This window comes from Callithrix jacchus, chromosome 7 (genome assembly GCF_049354715.1).
Source record: "Callithrix jacchus isolate 240 chromosome 7, calJac240_pri, whole genome shotgun sequence".
NCBI classification, from domain to species: domain Eukaryota; kingdom Metazoa; phylum Chordata; class Mammalia; order Primates; family Cebidae; genus Callithrix; species Callithrix jacchus.
The window spans coordinates 2,037,941-2,046,668 of record NC_133508.1 but is presented as its reverse complement, the minus strand read 5'-3'; the positions used below and the strand labels follow the sequence as shown (position 1 = coordinate 2,046,668).

General features: G+C 48.3%; 2 pseudogenes; both read left to right on the top strand.

The window, feature by feature from the left end:
- The first annotated feature begins 2,888 nt into the window (after positions 1-2,888).
- On the top strand, positions 2,889-5,991 carry LOC100397649 (tRNA-dihydrouridine(16/17) synthase [NAD(P)(+)]-like pseudogene; annotated as a pseudogene).
- Positions 5,992-6,533: 542 nt separating this feature from the next.
- Positions 6,534-8,437, top strand: LOC100387269 (tubulin beta chain-like; annotated as a pseudogene).
- The last annotated feature ends 291 nt before the right edge of the window (positions 8,438-8,728 follow it).

The window sequence follows — 8,728 nt, the reverse complement described above, 5'->3', positions numbered from 1 at the left end:
ATTTAATATTCTCTTTTTGTTAAACAGAGTCTCACTCTGTCACCAGGCTGGAGTGCAGTGGCATGAGCTTGGCTCACTGCAACCTCTGCCTCCAGGTTCAAGGGATTATCCTGCCTCAGCCTTCCAAGTAGTGGGGACTACAAATGTGCACCACCACGCTCAGCTACTTTTTCTGTATTTTCAGTAGAGACAGGGTTTGACCATGTTGGCCAGAACACTCTCCATCTCTTTACCTTGTGATCACCCATCTCAGCCTCCCAATGTGCTGGGATTGCAGGTGTGAGCCACTGAGCCCAGCCAAAATTTAATATTCTTTTATAATAAAAAACCCTTTGAAAACTGGGTATGGAATGAACATACTTCAACATAATAAAAGTCACATATGACAGACACACAGCTAGTATCATACAGAGTGAGGGAAAACTAAAAGCTTTTCTCTGAAATCTGGAAGATGACAAGAATGTCCACTTTTACCACAGTTATTCAACATAATTCTGAAAGTACTAACTGGAGCGATCAGATAAGTAAAAGCAATAAAGGGCATCCCAACTGGAAAAGAATTCAAACTATTTTCTTTTTGCTGATGATATAATCTTATATTTGGAACAAAATAAAGACTCCTCTGATAGGGTTTAAATGTATGTCACCTCCCAAATATCATATTGAAATGTACTTCTCAATGTTGGAAGTGGGCCTGGTGAAAGGTGATTTAACCATCAGGGTAGAATACTCATAAATGGCTTAGCACTATCCCATTTGGTACTATTCTCATGATAATGAGTGAGTTCCCACAAGATCTGGTTATTTAAAAGTGTGTAACAACTTACTCCTTTGTTTTTTGCTCCTGCTTTTTGTCCTGTGATGTGCAAGATTCTGCTTCATCTTCTGCCATGATTGTAGACTTCCAGAGGCCTCCCCAGAAGCATATGCCAGTGCTATGTCTTCTGTACAGCCTGTAGAATCATCAGCCAGTTAAACTTCCTTTTTAAAAATAAATTACCCAGTCTCATGCCTTCATAGTAATGCAAAAATGGCTTAATACAAAAAATTGGCGCCAAAAAGGGAAAATTGTTGTAAGAATACCTAAACAAGTGGAATAAGCTTTGTAATTGGGTACACAGGCAGAGGTTGGAAGAGTTTGTAGAACTTAGAAGGAGACAGAAACATGAGGGAACGTTGAGATTTTCTGAAAGACTGGTTGAATGGCTGTGAGCAAAATGCTGATAGTAATCTGGACAGTGAAGGCCGGACTGAGGAGGTCTCACTGGACAGTGAAGGCCGGACTGAGGAGGTCTCACTGGACAGTGAAGGCCGGACTGAGGAGGTCTCACTGGACAGTGAAGGCCGGACTGAGGAGGTCTCACTGGACAGTGAAGGCTGGACTGAGGAGGTCTCGCATGAGAATTAGGAACTTACTGGGACCGAAGCAAAGGTCATGCATGTTATGTCTCAGCAAAGTGGTTGGCTAAGTTGGGTTCATGCCCTAGAGATATATAAACGTTTGAGTTTGAGAGTGTGACTATTTAGGATTTCTGTTGGAAGAAATGTCTAAGAAGCAAAACATTCGAGATATGGCCTGGATGCTTCTAACAACTTATACTTACATGCTGGAGCCAAAAAAATAAGTTGTAACTTCTATATGCAAGAGAAGCATGGTGTAAAATTTTGAAAACTTTGCAGGCTAACCATGTGGCAGAAAAATAAAGAGCTTTTATAAGAGAGAAATTCAAGTAGGCTGTGGGGCAACCAATGTTAGAGATATTTGCATAACTTAAAAAAAACAAGTATTGATAGCCAAGGCAATGAGAAGGAGGACTTGAAGGCATTTTAGAAATCTAAGAGGCAGCCTTCCATCACAGGCCCTGAGGTCTAAAAGAAGACAATAGTTTCTGGGATAGGCTCAGGACCATATTCTCTTGAGAGGCCTTGGAACATGGCTTCCTGCATCCCGGCCTCGCTCCAGCTCCGGGAATATCTCAGATTGGCCCAGTTACAACTCCAGTCACTTCTTCAGAGGGTGTAAGTCGTAAGCCTTGGTAGCTTCCATGTGCTGTTAAGCCTATTACAAAATGCAAAAGTTGAGACTTGAAAGCCTCCACCTTTATTTCAAAAAATTATGCAAAAGCCTGGGAGTTCAGGCAGAAACATGCTGCAGTGGTGGAGCCCTCATGGAGAATTTCTATTAAAACAATGCAGAGAAGAAATGTGGGATTACAGTCCCCATACAGGCGCCCTACTGGGGCATGGCCTAGTAGATCTGTGGGGAGAGGATCATTGTCCTCCAGACCCCAGAATGGTAGATCCAGCTACAGCTCCAGCTTTGCACCTGGAAAAGTCAGAGGCAAACAATACCAGCCCATGAGAGCAGCTGTAGGGGCTGAACCATGCAGAGCCACAAGGTCAGACTTTCCCAAAGCATTAATATGTCCAGGAAATGGGACAGAGTCAAAAATAATTATTTTGGATTCTTGTAATTTAATAACTGCCCTTCTGGGTTTCATACTTGCATGGGTCCTGTGGCCCCTTTCTTTTGGCTGATTTCTTCCTTTTAGAATAGGAGTATTTACCCAATGCCTATACCCCTTTTGTATCTTGGAAGTACCTAACTAACTTTTTTTTTTTTTAAACAGGCATATAGAAGGAAGAAACTAGCTTTGCCTTAGATGAAACTTTTGACTTTTGAGTCAAGGCTAAAATGAGCTAAGACTTTGGGGATTATTGGGAAGTCATGATTGTATTTTAAAATATGAGAAGGGCCGGTGGCGGCGTGGAGCCCTGGGCCCGGCTGCGGCCCCGTCGCGGTGCTGGCGTTCCCAGAGGCCGGAGCGCCGCAGGGGTCCCGGGCGTCGGCGAGGCCGGAGCGGGGTGGGCTAGGGACACAGGCGGCCGGCGCCCTTGGAGCCAAAGGCGCGCGACGGACACGGCGGGGCCTGGAGACAATGCCAAAGCTGCAGGGCTTCGAGTTCTGGAGTCACACCCTTCGGGGTCCCGCCACTTGGTGGTCCCCATGGTGGACCAGAGCGAGCTGGCCTGGAGGCTGCTGAGCTGGCGCCAAGGGGCACAGCTCTGCTACACGCCCATGCTGCACGCCCAAGTCTTCGTCTGTGACGCCAATTACCAGAAGGAGAACCTGTACTGTGAGGTGTGCCCCGAGGGCCGGCCCCTCATGGTGCAGTTCTGTGCCAATGATCCGGAGGTGTTTGTTCAGGCGGCTCTCCTGGCTCTGGGTTACTGTGACGCCATCGACCTGAACCTGGGCTGTCCACAGATGATAGCCAAGAGAGGTCACTATGGCGCCTTCCTGCATGTTGAGTGGAACCTGCTCCAAAGAATAATTTTGCTGGCCCACAAGAAACTCTCTGTTCCCTTCATGTGCAAAATCTGTGTCTTCCCAGAGATTGACAAGACCGTGAGATAGGCCCAGATGCTGGAGAAGGCTGGCTGCCAGTTGCTGACCGTCCATGGGTACGCCAAGGAGCAGAAGGGGCCCGGTCGGGTGCAGCGTCCTGGGAGCACATTAAGGCTTTGCAGAAAGCTGTGGCCATCGCTGTGTTTGCCAATGGGCACATCCAGAGCCTACAGGATGTGGAGCGCTGCATCCAGGACACGGGTGTACAGGGTGTCATGAGCGCAGAAGGTAACCTGCACAACTCTGTCCTGTTTGAGGGCTGGAGCCCTGCCGTTTGGAAGCTGGCCGATGAATACCTGGACATCGTGTGGGAGCACCCCTGCTGATGCAGGAGAATTGCCTGAACCCAGGAGGCGGAGGTTGCGGTGAGCCGAGATCACGCCATTGCACTCCAGCCTGGGTAACAAGAGCAAAACCCCGTCTCAAAAAAAAAAAAGAAAAGAAAAGAGGTTTAATTGACTCACAGTTCCACATGGCTGGGGAGGCCTCACAATCACGGCAGAAGGTAAAGAAGGAGCAAAGTCACATCTCCTACATGGCAGCAGGCGAAAGAGCTTGTGTAGAAAAACTCCACTTTATAAAGGGGAGTAATCCCAGCACTTTGGGTTGCCAAGCTGGATGGATCACCTGAAGTCAGGAGTTTGAGACCAGCCTGACCAATATGGTGAAATCACATCTTCACTTGAAATAAGAAAATTAGCCAGGCATGTTGGTGGGTACCTGTAATCCCAGCTACCCAAGTGGCTCAGAAAGGCAAATCACTTGAGCCCAGGAGACAGATGCTGCAGTGAGCCGACATCGTGCCACTGCACTCCAGCCTGCGCAACGGAGCAAGACTATGTCTAAAAAAAACAAGCAAAAAAAATGAAAGTGAAATCATCAGATTTCATGAGGCTTATTCAGTGTCACAAGAACAGCATGGGAAGCCCCCACCCAATTCAATTACCTCCAACTGGGTCCCTCCGAAGACACATGGAAATTATGAGAGCTACAAATTTAAGATAAGATTTGACTGGAGACACAGCCAAACCATGTCACAGGTTATGAAACAAATTTATTCTAGCTGGCCAGACTTGAGATGAGCTCCTTGACCATCCCAAGGAAGAGTGGTTAACAGATGCAAGTTGTTTTATGCATCAGGAAAACAGGAGGGCCAGACATACTCTTATCAGTCAGCACAAGTTAATCAAGTCACAAGTCCTACTGGCCTCTACCTCAGCTCAAAAAGCTGAGTTAATTAAATTTTCCAGAGCCCTGCAGTTGAGAAAGTATTAAAAGTTAACATTTACACTGATTCTAAGTAGGATTTTTGTGGTGCTTCATGCTTATGCTGCAATTTGGAATGGGTAGGGACTCCTGACCACAGAGGGCTTTTCCATACAACATCACCCAGATTTTGAGCTTGTTAGAATGCTGCTTGGCTGCCAAAGAAAAGTGACTGTAATTCATTGCAGAGGTTGTCAAAAGAGAGATAGACCGTGTTAAAGAAATGCCCTTGCAGATGGGGTAGCCAAGGTCACTGCACTGAAAGGGCCAATGAAGCTGATGGGCATGCTGGTCAGCATACCCAGAGCTGAGCCAGAATGCTTTGAAGAAGAAGAAAAATGGGCCAGGGAATGCAGTTTAGCCCAGAACCCCTCCAGCTGGCTGACTCATGGTAATACATTACTAATGCCAGGTACTAATCATAGGAAAATAATTAAGCACTTACATGATTCTTTTCACCCTAGAAAGGAGTGTTTCAGTTAATGTCTCATTGGGTTTATGACAATAAATCTTTTCGAGACACTGAAACAGGTGACTCTGCCCTGAGCTCTGTGCCTGAAATAACCCAAACAGCCAGCAATTTTCTCCTCTAGTTTAACGTGTCTGACATTGAGAATCCTCTCCAGGTAAGGACTAAAAGCTCTAATTTACTCAGATGGCTTTGTGTAAGACATTCAAGTGTTTGCTAATACTTACTGGTACCTTCACTGGTTAGAGCAAGGCGTTCCCCACGCTATCTGAAAAGTGTTCACCAGAAGATATTATTCCTCAGTTTGGGTCATCTAAAAGTCTGCAAAGTGACAATGACCCATCTTTCACATCAGGCATATCCCAACACCTATCCTCAGCTTTAGGAATCAAATATCACCTTCGCTCTGTGTGGAGACTGTAGTCCCTCTGGAAACATGGAAGAACTAATCATACTCCAAAGAGGTCTCTAACGAAATCAGAGGCCTGACTACCTCTAACACCCATAGCTTACTCTGGGTTCGAGCTGCTCCAAAGGAAAACTTATAATTAGGTCCTGCTGAGTTGGCATACAGAAAGCCTTTACTAACCACAGATCTCCTAAGAGATGAAAGAACTCATGTAATCAATCACAAAAATATGTCATCAATCTAGGACAGGTGGAAAGGCACTCTGCGAATATGGAAACAAAAGGCTTCCCCTCCCCCACGGGAAGAAAACTCAGTTTCAGCTCAGCTAGGGATTTGGTCTTACTGAAGACACGGGAAGAAGTTCTCCAGTTGACAAGCTTTCCCCAATGTGGAAGGGACCGGAGCAAGGCCACCTGAACTCTCCAATAGATGTTAAACCCCAAGGGATTCACAGGTGGGTACACCTGTGGAAAAGTAAAGCTGTTTCTTATTCTGGGAGCCCAAGCCAAGGCTGCAGGAGGTGGGTGCAGGGCTACCTACACACTGGCGGTCTGCAGGCTGAATCATTGTGTGATTGCTTCTCCTTTTCACGTTTCTTCTGCTGCCCATAGTCCCAACTTGGCCATAAGGGAGTTCGTGCTCACCCAACCCTGACACTGCAGGAACCATATCGGCACAAAGGCTGGCAGCCAGGGGTCTAATTTAAGGGCACAGCTAGGGTTTGTGGGGTGGCCAGTGAAGATGTTGGCAGTGGAAGGGGTCACCCCTCTGCATTGCGGTCCCTGGGCCCCCTGCCCAGGATGTGGTGGAGCTGGGTGGCTGGCAAGACTGCCAAGTTGAACCTCAAGGGACTTAGTGGCCTGAGGGTGGGGGTGGAAGTGGGAGAGGGGCTGGAGCAACTCCAACTCCCCGAGCTCTGTGACTCAGCCCTGGCCTGTCTGGCCTGTCGCATCTCTTGCAGTTCTGGGAGGTGATATCTGATGAACATGGCATCAACTCCACTGCCACCTACTGTGGGGACAGTGACCTGCAGCTGGAGCGCATCAATGTGTACCACAACGAGGCCAGTGGTGAGACTCCAGTCTTGCCCCAATAGCTCTCCTGTGAACGAATGCCTTCCCATTCCCTTCAGGTGGCAGGTACGTGGCTTGCGCTGTGCTCATGGATTTGGAGCCAGGCGCCATGGACTCCATGAGCTCGGGGCCCTTCAGGCTGATCTTCAGGCCAGACAACTTCATCTTTGGTGAGCTGTGGATGAGGACTGGGGTGCGGCTCCTTAGCCAGAGCAGTTCAAAGTCAATGAGGGCCTCAAGGTTATCTCTGTGGGAACTGTGGAACCAGGGCCCCCGAACACCTTCCCATCCTCTGAGTCACTCAGGCTCCCTTTCCTAAATGGGCTTTGGGGGAGGAAGGCCCAGCTGTCTCCTCAACTTGAAAAGCTGATGTAGTCTTCCTGCAAGGAGCTGATTTGGGGCCATGACTACAGCCTTCCCATTGCCTGGCAATGCGCAGGAGCTACCTGCAGTGAGTCTGTTGTTGGCTGTCTCAGGATTGGCTCCTGATCTAGATTCTAACTAGCAAGGCTGCTGTCCTGTAACTTAGGGGGAGGGGGTTTTATTTGCTCCACATGCAGGGCGAATGGTGCTTTTACCTCACATGTGACACTTGGCCCTTTTTGCATTGTGGTGGTGACCACCATTTACCTGGCCATCAAGTGACTGGCTGTACTACCTTACAGGTCAGTGTGGGGCCAGTAACAACTGGGCCAATGGGTACTACATTGGAAGGTGCGGAGCTGATGGAGTCGCTGGTGGATGTTGTGAGAAGAGAGGCTGAGAGCTGTGATTGCCTACAGGGTTTCTAGCTGACCCACTCCCTGGGTGGGGAGACTGGGTCTGGGATGGGTACACTTCCATGGGTGAAATTTGGGAGGAGTACCCAGATGGGATCATAAACACATTCAGTGTCCTGTCCTCACCCGGGTTGTCAGACACCATGGTGGAGCCCTACAATGCCACCCTTTCCATCAACCAGCTCAAAAAAATGCACACGAGACGTTCTGCATCGATAATGAAGGGTTCCATAACATCTGTTCCAGAACCTTAAAACTGACCACACCCACCTACAGTGACCTGAATCACCTGGTGTCTGCTACCATGAGTGGGGTCACCACGTGCTTGCACTTCCCGGGCCAGCTGAATGCCAACATGTTTCCATTTCCTGGGCTGCACTTCTTTATGCCAGGCTTTGCTTCACTGACCAGCCAGCAGTACTGGGCCCTGACCGTGGCTGAGCTCACTCAGCAGCTGTTCGAGGCTAAGAATATGATGGCCACCTGTGACCCCCGAGGTGGCTGCCACCTAACCGTGGCTGCCATTTTCAGAGGTCACATGTCCATGAGGGAGGTGAATGAGTAAATGCTCAATATCCAGAACAAGAACAGCACATACTTTGCTGAGTGGCTCCCTCACAATGCAGAAAGAGCCGTCTGTGACATCCCACCCCGGGAACTAAAAATGTCGGCCACCCTCATCGGTAACAACACAGCGGTCCAGGAGCTCTTTAAATGCGATGTCGAACAGTTTAGAGCTATGTTCAGGCACAAGGCCTTTCTGCTCTGGTACCCGAGTGAGGGCAAGGATGAGATGGACTTAACCGAGGCCTAGAGAAACCTTAACGACCTGGTGGCAGAATATCAGTAATACCAAGATGCCACAGCTAAGGAGGAGTTGTTTAAGAAGTGTACTCAGGAGGAGGTAGCCTAGAAGCTTCCTTTTCCAGTTAAAGGGAGAAGTAATGTGGATTCTTTAGTGTATTTTGATAGCCATTGTTACTTCCTTGTACCTCTTTGACTCTTTACATCTCCTCCTGCTACATTTTAAAGCACTTTTATAGTGTGTAGTTTGGCCTAATAAAGTATTTTTATGACACTTGGTTGCACCTCCACTTCTTTCTATAGGCCCTTGGGCACTGCTTCCAGATGGGCATAGTGGTCCTGCAAGGCTGCAGCTGTACTGACTAGCTGTACTACCTTTCTTGGGCTTGTCACATCCCAGAAACCAGCAGTCCAGTGGCTCCTGGAGGGGTCGGCATGGGCTGTAGACATGGCAGACAGGCTTCACACAAACTTGGGGCTGGCCTGGGCCTTGGGCAGCTACTTGGTGGGAAACCTGTT